Source organism: Centruroides vittatus, unplaced genomic scaffold (assembly GCF_030686945.1).
Source record: "Centruroides vittatus isolate TY-2023 unplaced genomic scaffold, ASM3068694v2 contig_1053, whole genome shotgun sequence".
Classification (NCBI taxonomy): domain Eukaryota; kingdom Metazoa; phylum Arthropoda; class Arachnida; order Scorpiones; family Buthidae; genus Centruroides; species Centruroides vittatus.
Genome location: NW_027120682.1, coordinates 1 through 12240, shown reverse-complemented (window position 1 = coordinate 12240; position 12240 = coordinate 1). Strand labels below are relative to the sequence as shown.

Sequence of the window (12240 nt, the reverse complement as noted above, 5' to 3'; positions counted from 1 at the left end):
AGTTCAAGTCTATGCAAGTCGGTGCAAGTCAGTGCAAGTCTATGCAAGTAATTGCAAGTTGGTACAAGTCGGTGCAAGTCAGTGCAAGTCAGTGCAAGTCCATACAAATCGGTTCAAGTCGGTGCGAGTCAGTGCAAGTCGGTGCTACTTGGTGCGAGTCGTTGCAAGTCGGTGCAAGTTCATGCATATCAGTGCAAGTTGATGGAAGTCCATGCAAGTTGGTGCAAGTCAATGCAATCTGGTGCAAGTTTACGCAAGTCGATGCGAATCATTGCAAGTCAATGCAAGTTTGTGCAAGTCTATGCAAGTTGATGCAAGTCGATAAAGTCAGTGCAAGTCTATGGAAGCCGATTCAAGTTGGGACAAGTCGGTGTAAGTCATTGTAAATATATACAAATCAGTACAAGTCAACTTTCTCTGATACTTCTTGTAATATTTTAAAAACTCACTAATCCAGGTTTATAGTTTTGGTATCACCGAGTTTAGAACAACAAATTGCGTTAAACCTCACCAAGGAATTCATTTTATATATGTAAATTTTTACTGTAGACGCGATAAAACATCAAAAAGTTAAAAGTCGAATTTTTTGACTTTTTTTGATACTTTTTAAAATATTTTGAAAACTTACTAATCCAGGTTAAAACTTTTGGTATCAAGGAGTTTAAAACAACAAATTGCGTTAAACCTCACAGAGGTATTTATTTTATATATGTAAATTCTTACTGTAGATGCGATAGAACATCGAGAAGTTGAAAGTCGAGTTTTTCGATATTTTCTGATATTTTTTGAAATATTTTGAAAACTTACTGATCCAGGTTCATAGTTTTAATATCACCGAGTTTAAAACTAAATATTGCGTTAAACCTTATAAAGGTATTCATTTTATATATGTAAATTTTTACTGTAGACGCGATAGAACATTGTAAAAATGAAAGTCAAATTTTTTGACTTTTTCTGATACTTTTTAAAATATTTTAAAATCTTACTAATTTAGGTTTATAGTTTTGGTATCACCGAGTTTAGAACAACAAATTGCGTTAAACCTCACAGAGGTATTTATTTTATATATGTAAATTTTTACTGTAGACGCGATAGAACATCGAAAAGTTGAAAGTCCAGTTTTTTGACTTTTTCTGATACTTTTTGAAATATTTTGAAAACTTACTAATTCAAGTTTACAGTTTTAGTACCTCTGAGTTTAGAACAACAAATTGCGTTAAACCTTATATAGGTATTTATTTTATATATGTAAATTTATACTGTAGACGCGATAGAACATCGAAAAGTTGAAAGTCGAGTTTTTCGAAATTTTCTGATTCTTTTCAAAATATTTTGAGAACTTACTAATTCAGGTCTATAGTTCTTGTATCACCGAGTTTAGAACAACAAATTGCGTTAAACGTCATCGAGGTATTTATTATATATATGTAAATTTTTACTGTATACGCGATAAAACATCAGAAGTTAAAACTCGAGTTTTTTGACTTTTTCTGATACTTTTTGAAATATTTAAAAACTTACTAACCGAAATCTAAAGTTATGCTATCAACGAGTTTAGAACAACAAATTGCGTTAAACCTTACCGAGATATTTATTTCATATATGTAAATTTTCACTGTAGACGCGATAGAACATCGAACAGTTGAAAGTCAAGTTTTTCGACTTTTTCTGATACTTTTTGAAATATTTTGAAAACTTACTAATCTAAATCTATAGTTTTAGTATCACCGAGTTTAGAACAACAAATTGCGTTAAAGCTTACCAAGGTATTTATTTTATATATGAAAATTTTTACTGTATACGCGATAGAACATCAGAGAAGTTGAAACTCGAGTTTTTTGACTTTTTCTGATACTTTTTGAAATATTTTGAAAATTTACTAATCAAGGTCTATAGTTTGCTATCATCGAGTTTAGAACAACAAATTGCGTTAAACCTTACAAAGGTATTTATTTTATATACGTGAAATTTTAACTGTAGACGCGATACAACATCGAAACGTTTAAAGTCGAGTTTTTCGACTTTTTTTGATACTTCTTGTGATATTTCAAAATCCTACTAATCCAACACTATAGTTTTGATGTAGCCGAGTTCAAATACACACCTGGTGTCAAACCTTACTGAAATATTAATCTTGTATATGTAAATTTTTTACGTAGATTCGATAAAACATCGAAAAGTTGAAACACAAGTTTTTTGAAATTTTTCGATACTTCTTGTGATATTTCGAGTCAATGCAAGTCGGAGCAAGTCAGTGCAAGTCGGTGCAAGTCGGTGCAAGTCCATGCAAGTCAGTGAAAGTCGATGCAATTCGATGAAAGTTTATGCAAGTCTATTTAAGTCGGTGCAAGTCGATGCAAGTCAATGCAAGTTTATGAAAGTCAATGCCCATCAGTGCAAGTCTATGCAAGTCATTGCAAGTCAATACAAGTCGGTGAAAGTCGGTGCAAGTCAGTGCAAATCAATAAAAGTGTGCAAGTCAGTGCAAGTTTTCGCAAGTTGATGCAAGTCAATGCAAGTCGGTGCAAGTCAGTGCGAGTTTGTGCAAGTTCATGTAAATCAATGCAAATCGGTTCAAGTCTATGCAAGTCGGTGCAAGTCAGTGCAAGTCTATGCAAGTAATTGCAAGTCGGTACAAGTCGGTGCAAGTTGGTGCAAGTATATGCAAGTAGATGCAAGTCAGCACAAGTCAGTGCAAGTCGGTGCAAGTCCATACAAATCGGTTCAAGTCGGTGCGAGTCAGTGCAAGTCGGTGCTACTTGGTGCGAGTCGTTTCAAGTCGGTGCAAGTTCATGCATATCAGTGCAAGTCGATGCAAGTCCATGCAAGTTGGTGCAAGTCAATGCAATCTCGTGCAAGTTTACGCAAGTCGATGCGAATCATTGCAAGTCGATGCAAGTTTGTGCAAGTCTATGCAAGTTGATGCAAGTCGGTAAAGTCTGTGCAAGTCTATGGAAGTTGATTCAAGTTGGGACAAGTCGGTGTAAGTCATTGTAAATATATACAAATCAGTGCAAGTCGACTTTCTCTGATACTTCTTGTAATATTTTATAAACTTACTAATCCAGGTTTATAGTTTTGGTATCACTGAGTTTAGAAAAACAAATTGCGTTAAACCTCACCAAGGAATTCATTTTATATATGTAAATTTTTACTGTAGACGCGATACAACATCAAAAAGTTGAAAGTCGAGTTTTTTGACTTTTTCTGATACTTTTTGAAATATTTTGAGAAACTTACTAATCCAGGTTTATAGTTTTGTATCACCGAGTTTAGAACAACAAATTGCGTTAAACCTCACCGAGGTATTTATTTATATATGTAAATTTTTACTGTATACGCGATAGAACATCGAGAAGTTAAAACTCGAGTTTTTTGACTTTTTCTGATACTTTTTAAAATATTTTGAAAACTTACTAATCAAGATCTAAAGTTTTGCTATCACCGAGTTTAGAACAACAAATTGCGTTAAACCTTACCGAGGTATTTATTTTATTATGTAAATTTTTACTGTAGACGCGATAGAACATCGAAAAGTTGAAAGTCGAGTTTTTCGACTTTTTCTGATACTTAATGTGATTTTTCGAAAACTTACTTATCCAGCTCTATAGTTTTGATGTAGACGAGTTAAAAAAAACACCGTGTCAAACCTTACCGAAATATTAATCTTGTATATGTAAATTTTTTCGTAGACGCGATAAAATATTGAAAAGTATGAAACACAAGTTTCTCGACTTTTTTTGATACTTCTTGTGATATTTCGAGTCAATGCAAGTCGGTGCAAGTCGATGCAGGTCAATGTAAGTCAATGCAAGTCAGTGCAAGTTTGTGCAAGTCAGTTCAAGTTGGTTCAAGTCCATGCATATTGGTGCAGATCGGTGCAAGTCAATGCGAGTGGATGCTAGTCTGTGCAAGTTTGTGCAAGTCTATGCAGATCATTGCAAGTTGGTACAAGTTGGTGCAAGTCAATGCAAGTCAGTGCAAATCAATAAAAGTCTGTGCAAGTCAGTGCAAGTTTCTGCAAGTTGATGCAAGTCAATGCAACTCGGTTCAAGTCGACTTTCTTCTATACTTTTTGTAATATTTTAAAAACTTACTAATCCAGGTTTATAGTTTTGGTATCACCGAGTTTAGAACAACAAATTGCGTTAAACCTCACCAAGGAATTCATTTTATATATGTAAATTTTTACTGTAGACGCGATAAAACATCAAAAAGTTAAAAGTCAAATTTTTTGACTTTTTTTGATACTTTTTAAAATATTTTGAATACTTACTAATCCAGGTTAAAACTTTTGGTATCAAGGAGTTTAAAACAACGAATTGCGTTAAACCTCACAGAGGTATTTATTTTATATATGTAAATTCTTACTGTAGATGCGATAGAACATCGAGAAGTTGAAAGTCGAGTTTTTCGATATTTTCTGATATTTTTTGAAATATTTTGAAAACTTACTGATCCAGGTTCATAGTTTTAATATCACCGAGTTTAAAACTAAATATTGCGTTAAACCTTATAAAGGTATTCATTTTATATATGTAAATTTTTACTGTAGACGCGATAGAACATTGTAAAAATGAAAGTAAAATTTTTTGACTTTTTCTGATACTTTTTAAAATATTTTAAAATCTTACTAATTTAGGTTTATAGTTTTGGTATCACCGAGTTTAGAACAACAAATTGCGTTAAACCTCACAGAGGTATTTATTTTATATATGTAAATTTTTACTGTAGACGCGATAGAACATCGAAAAGTTGAAAGTCCAGTTTTTTGACTTTTTCTGATACTTTTTGAAATATTTTGAAAACTTACTAATTCAAGTTTACAGTTTTAGTACCTCTGAGTTTAGAACAACAAATTGCGTTAAACCTTATATAGGTATTTATTTTATATATGTAAATTTATACTGTAGACGCGATAGAACATCGAAAAGTTGAAAGTCGAGTTTTTCGAAATTTTCTGATTCTTTTCAAAATATTTTGAGAACTTACTAATTCAGGTCTATAGTTCTTGTATCATTGAGTTTAGAACAACAAATTGCGTTAAACGTCATCGAGGTATTTATTATATATATGTAAATTTTTACTGTATACGCGATAAAACATCAGAAGTTAAAACTCGAGTTTTTTGACTTTTTCTGATACTTTTTGAAATATTTAAAAACTTACTAATCGAAATCTAAAGTTATGCTATCAACGAGTTTAGAACAACAAATTGCGTTAAACCTTACCGAGATATTTATTTCATATATGTAAATTTTCACTGTAGACGCGATAGAACATCGAACAGTTGAAAGTCAAGTTTTTCGACTTTTTCTGATACTTTTTGAAATATTTTGAAAACTTACTAATCTAAATCTATAGTTTTAGTATCACCGAGTTTAGAACAACAAATTGCGTTAAAGCTTACCAAGGTATTTATTTTATATATGAAAATTTTTACTGTATACGCGATAGAACATAAGAGAAGTTGAAACTCGAGTTTTTTGACTTTTTCTGATACTTTTTTAAATATTTTGAAAACTGACTAATCAAAGTCTATAGTTTTGCTATCAGCAAGTTTAGAACAACAAATTGCGTGCATAACCCGTTTACCCTCACGGAATGCCGAACCATTCAGGAGTTGGTACCCTCAGGCCAATTCCAAGGTCATGGGGTTCAATTCACATATATTATTTAAAAAATTCGTATAAAATCAACCGTTTGTATTAAAAATATGAAAACAGATAATTCTAATATGGAAGTATGTGTACTTTTATTTGGTGTATTATTTATTTGCTAATATTTTGTATTATTTTTATAAAAAATTCGTATATTCTTGTTTACGTTAATGATCTGTAAATTAATTGCAATTTTATCTAATCTAATTAAATTTTAAGATTGGTTAATGTACTATTTGATAGTATACTATTAATTTTATGTTATATTAAAGTATTAGTTTATTACATTTATCGTAAATTATGTTAATTTTAATTTTAGTAAATTTTTTCAACGGTTTTATTTATCCAACTATCGAATCGACAGTGCTGCCATTATAAGCACGTTTTTACTTGTAGAAGATTCTACATGGTATGTTCTTTCATATGTATTTAGTTTGTTATAATATATAATTTGTGTATTTAATTAATTGGTAGATATTAATTATATATAAATTCTAGCAATATTACAACTTTTTTAAAAAGTTTTGCTTATATTAAATTAATTTGTATATTTTAATTAATATATTTTCATTTTAGAGTATTATTAATTCATTTTAGAGTATTAGTTTTATAGTTATATTTCTTTGTTTGAATTTTTCTTTGTCCTTTTAAAGCGGATATTTAAACGGTGACGTCAGACTAGGGTGACGTAGCGGAAGTGTGGTGTCACGTGACTGGGGTACTGTCTTATTTCGTTTATAAAGCTTTTATATTCTTTTATAAATGTTTCATATGATTTATTTTTTAACAAGCGAATAAGTTATGATATGTTTGTATTAAAGTATATCAAAAACATTTTTATTTAAATTATTTTCGATCCAAATGTTGTTTTTAATATAGAAACTTTGATTATTTAAACATGGAATTGGCTCTATAATTATGACTATGACTTATTGTTATTTTGTAAGAATGTTAGCAAATTTCTTAATAAAAATGTATTTTATTTACGATTTTTCGAAAAATACGTTAAAATAATTCAAAATATTTGCGATAGATGGCGGCACATTATAAATATCTCTAGTCGTTTCTATTTTATAAGATTATTTATTTTAAACGAAAGATGGCGCTGTAAATTTTTTATGAAGAAAGTTGAACTCAAAATATTATTTTTGTGGAACATATAGATATTTTAATCATTAAAATACTTTAGTAGCTTAATAAAAAAAGTAAAATTTATTTGATTAATGTAATGTTAAACACAGATTGTACACTTAGATACTTTAATTTTTATCTATATAGATTTTATCCAGTTATATCTGTGTATGCAAGAATGGAATTATGCATCCAAAATATTTTAATAAATTCTATTCAGAGTAAATGTAAAACTAATCATAAAGAAGTATCTTGTTTTCATCTTAAATATTGTCCTCAGTATGAAGGAAACCAAGCTCCTGAATTAGTTCTTAAGTAAAATTGGATCTCTTTTTAAAAAATTTATCTTTATTTTATAAAATAAAAATTAATCAATCTTTATTAACAAAAAAGGATTATCTCTGTTACAGGGGTTGTATAATTTTATTTTATTCAAATTCTTTGATAATAGAACATTCAATAATGTAACTGTCAAGAATTTTTATACAATAGATTTCAAATTAGTTTATTATTAACATAATTAATAATTATTAACAATAATTGATAATTATCACATTATATCCAAACAACTTAACAGTATTATCATAAGTTGACTCTGCTGAGTTAACTTTCTAACATTTCTGTCGCTTTGATAAAATAGTTATATAAATTGTAGAGATCTTTTTTATTCAAATTATTTAAAATATTCCTATCGGGCTAACTTTTGGATATATACGATTAAAGATTAAAAATAAATTTGGCACTGAGGTAAGCGTTAGCCTTTTCTTCCAGTTTAATCTAAAATTATGTTGTTCCATTGTGGCAATTTTAAGGTAAAAGCCACATTCAAATGTCCATTTCTCAAAGTTGCAATAAAATAATAAGCATTCTTACTAGATACACATTCTGTTAGGAATGTTAATTTCAGCCAACAGACTTTGAAAATCAATACAATACATTTCCCATGTTTTCACGGCATCTAAATGGTTGCTAGTTGCTGTGATGCAGTGCGGAGCTTTATATCACTACATTTAACTGTTTTACACAGGCTGAATATGATGTAGCGTATGTCGACCTTTTAAGATTACATTAACCATTGCAAAAATCAGATGGGTTATTGTAACATTTATAGTGTCACATTACTATTTTTACAATTTAACTGTTGAAACAAATGCAGTGTGAAAAGACAAGATTTTACAGCCTAGGACAATATTCCCTATTGGACACTTTGCTCCCTTCTTATTTGAGTTATGTATACATACACCAATTTTTCAAAAGACAATTAAAAATAAAAAATAAAACATATAAAGCTGATTTCTGGAAACTCTCCTGAAACTTCATCATCACAGCAGTTTAAAGAGAACTGTATAGAAAGGATATTTCTAATGACAAAATGGGTCGTGAAAGAGCTATTTGAAATTTCTAATCTTGTTCGTCTCTTAAGTTATGCTTGACTTTAGAGAAATTAAAATCTTCTCCAGTACCTCTATGGAAGATATCCAATACATCAAGACAGGTAGTCTCAAAATGAGTAGTGGCATCGTAAGATTCAGAGATAAATATCTGACTTTCTCTGCCATCATCTTTTGGTCTATAAACATCACTCACCCATATAAATTTTTGTCTGATTGGTCCCAATACATCAAGTCCACGCTTAATCTCATTCTCTGGATTATTGGTTTCCACTGTAGTACTAACCATAGCTACAAACCAACCTTTAGCTGCAACTTGATGAGTGTAAGATACTAATGAAACATAGATATCTGATTTTTGGCCTGCTTGTTTCTGTGGAATGATGATTTGACAAGATAATGCATCCTTAGTATTTGGAATAGGATGGTTCATCAAACAAATACAACAAAACTTGTCCTACTTTTTCTGAATGATCAGGAACATAGGATGGGTTACAATATACTTGTTTGCATTTTGCAATCTTTTTTCCAGAACATACACCAACTACTTTACCATCCTCCAGGACAATTTCATCAATAGGTTCATCCAACATGTACATACCACCATAAATAGCACTCAATTGTGCAAATCCTTGTGGCAGTTTTCCCAAACCATAAAGTGGATACAAATATGGGCTTTTTCCATATCGTGCCAGAGAGTCACTGTACAGCTTAATTTTTAAAATTGTCTCAACACAAGGTCTATTTAAATACTCATCATCTCGATACAAAGCTAAGGCATGAGCAGTAAAGTCAGCTGTATCCTTATCCAATCCAAACTTCTCATACATTTGAGCAGTATTAGTTTTATTGGGGTCAATATCTTTCCATGTTTTTGGATCTTCCATGCTAAATTCTTGTATAAAAATCAAGAAGTTCCTGAAATGTCTTTTTTTAAACATACCCATGAGATTTGATACTAAAGCTTCTTTTTCATCTGCAGGAACTTTAAAAATTTTTCCACCTTTATAAACATAACTTCCTTCAACAGATTTAAATTCCAGGTAACGTGTTACACCAGTGTGAATGAGCAATTTAACTAACCGACCATTAGCCATGAGAAACTATGGAATAAGGTCAATATTCCAATCTCTTGAGCGTCCATATTCATTCAACTGCGCTGATGGCAAATTGAATTTTGCAAATAAATCTTCAAGTGGAGTAATAGAAGCACTTTCACCTCTATAATACTTGTTTCTATCAATGTGTAAAACTTTTTTCTCCACTTACTGATAGTAGTCCACTAAGGATGCATTCCTTAAGACCAGTACCTAAAACAATAGCGTCGTATTCTTCATCCATGATTTTATTAACGAAAAGATTTTAAAGCTTGGATCCGAAATACAACTAATTTTTTTCAGACTTTTATCAGTGAACCAGCCACACTGCCAGCTCGAATGGCTGTTCAAGCCAGTACAAAATGCGACCTTAATCTAAAATTATTTAAATTATTATAATTATTAATTTTAATAAGAGATGGTGCCTAACACTTACCTCAAGTGCCAAATTTATTTCTAATCTTTAATCGTATATATCCAAAAATTATTAGAGTTTGGACTATAGAATCAAATGGTGAATCAAAACTTCATATGGAATTAGAAGGTCATAATGGAAACATCAATGCATTATGCAGGAATACTAAGGGAAATAAATTATTTTCAGCAGAGTGTTGTAATTATTAGATTATAGAATGCTTATTTGTCCCATGATAATATAGGTAAGAATACTTAAAAATTCATTATATATTTTGATTGTCTTTTTATATAAAGTAATAAAATTTAAATGAATTATTTTTCTGTAATAATTATTTCTAAATAGTATTTTTTTAATTTTTTAAAAAATTTAACTTTTTGTTTTTTTATAACAAAGTACTAATTAGAACATAGAATGAAATTTCCATTAAGTGATTAGTAAAATCTACAGCATTATAACATTCCATCCAGAGTTCGGAACAATATTAATGGCATATTATCACATGAGGAGATTAAAAATCTTATAGGAACTAGGATATCTTAAAGGCGGTACTAGAATCATATCATTTTAAAAAGTGTAAAAAGAATATGACAGTTAAATTTAAACAAAGTTGATATGATATTGTCATGGATTTAGGGATCTTTACCAATATATAAGTTTTGTTCTCGCAAAAAAGTATTAGGGTCCCGAAATGGATAATACTTCCGTGTGTTGCACATGATTACCAATGTAAATATCAAGTACAAATTTCTTCTCATACAGCAGAATTGTAACTATAATCTAATCAATTTGTTAAAATTTTTGTAATTAAGTTATATAAGATGTTATTTAAAAGATTCAGCTTTTATTAATGTATATATGTGTCAATGTTAAACTAAATAGTTAAGATGTATTATACGGAACTAATATGTTGTTGTATGATTGTGATTGGCTAATAATTGAAACACCCCATGTAACAGGTTTAATCCTATTACAATACACATTACTTACTTACTATATTCTATTTGTAAACTTAAAGACAATTATAATACTATCCCCCTGTAACAAGGTTCTCCTTATTACAAATAAAGTTTGATTGATTGATAATTTTTAAATAATATTAAAACAGAAAGTATAAAAATTAATAATAAGAACAGAATTGGTTACAGTTTTAGTTGCAGTTATACTTTCACTATTTTTTGAATGATCTTATGGAAAAAAAGGTTTAAATAATTTTATTATTAGGACAATTACATCCCATTATTTCTATATATTTTCAGGTATCAAACTCATCAAACCAAAAATCACATTTAAATATGTAAGTACTATGCAATAAATTTTTCATTAATTTTGATTTAATTGCATACAGTATTTTATTAAATATTACACTTGAGATACGTGATTAATATTTATATATATTATTATCAGAAAAGTTTTGTATATAGAGCCATAATTTATTTTAAAAGTGTAACATTTTAACATTTTTAACACTTTACTTGTTAGGCACAATGAACAAAGAGCAGGGGATCAAGTTTCCTTTATATACATATGAACCGTTGGAAGAGGAGATTCATAGACTATTGAAACCTTTAAATTCAGGTAAACTTTTTAAAAAAAAACAGTTCTTTTGACATTGATGAATATCCATGAATTACACACAAATGCATCACAGAATTAGCAAATTTACATCAATTTTGTAAAGTTGATGTAAATTTCTTATATTTCCCATTCCCTCTTCCCCATTTTTTCAGTGATGAGCTTAGCCAATAATTTTCATTCTACCTTCAGAACAGTCAGCCTGATACATTGTGGAATGGAGATGTATTTAATGAAGATCCATTTAGGAATTAAATTGTGCTGATGGGAACTTAATAGATATTGCAGCTGGGTATGCTTGATGAGTCACTTCATCTTTAAAAGTGAGAACCATTTTGCAGTTTTTGTAGTAAATAAAAATATGCTTTTTAACAACACCAAACTTAGATTAAAAATAAACCAAATGGCACATTTGGAACCTGTTAATATACTTTTATCAAAAATTGTAAATTGAATGGTATATGCTCAACCTGAAGACATTTTGAAATATCAAATTGTAATTTAAAAATCTTTGCAAGTAAACAACTTCAACATTGAAATACAGTTTGGTTTATTCTATGTTCAGCATTGTTAAAGAGCATATTTTAGTTAGTTCAAATGATAAGCAAATAGAAAGTAGAGTGAAATAAAATTGTAGTCATTGTTAGAGAGGCTTCCAATGTAGCGATCATATTGACATACCAACAAACAAATACATGGTGTCAATAAAACAAAGAAAATAGAGACTGGAACCTATCAATTTTAAAAAATTGTCTGGCATTTTTACATTTTTTAAAAAATCTAAAAACATTACTTTCTTACAGCATGTCTAATTTTTTAATAAAAATAAAAATATTTATAATGTAATATAAATAGTTGTTATTAATTTTTAACGTTGTTAAAAACATGAAATTAAATTTTGCAGTTTCCAAGAATACTTCTTTATTAAACCATTTTCAAACTTTTATTTCATTTTAAATCTTTTATTCAAT

The 12240-nt window shown here is 29.4% G+C and overlaps 1 long non-coding RNA gene and 1 pseudogene across 1 annotated transcript; one reads left to right on the top strand and one right to left on the bottom strand.

Annotated features, from left to right (window-relative positions):
* The first annotated feature begins 6043 nt into the window (after positions 1-6043).
* LOC136971741 (uncharacterized) lies at positions 6044-11611 on the top strand. The gene is made up of 5 exons (XR_010880208.1): positions 6044-6069; positions 6314-6378; positions 10954-10991; positions 11177-11272; positions 11462-11611. It is a non-coding gene; the product is annotated as an uncharacterized lncRNA (long non-coding RNA).
* LOC136971745 (rab GDP dissociation inhibitor beta pseudogene) lies at positions 7506-9608 on the bottom strand (annotated as a pseudogene).
* Positions 11612-12240: the final 629 nt, after the last annotated feature.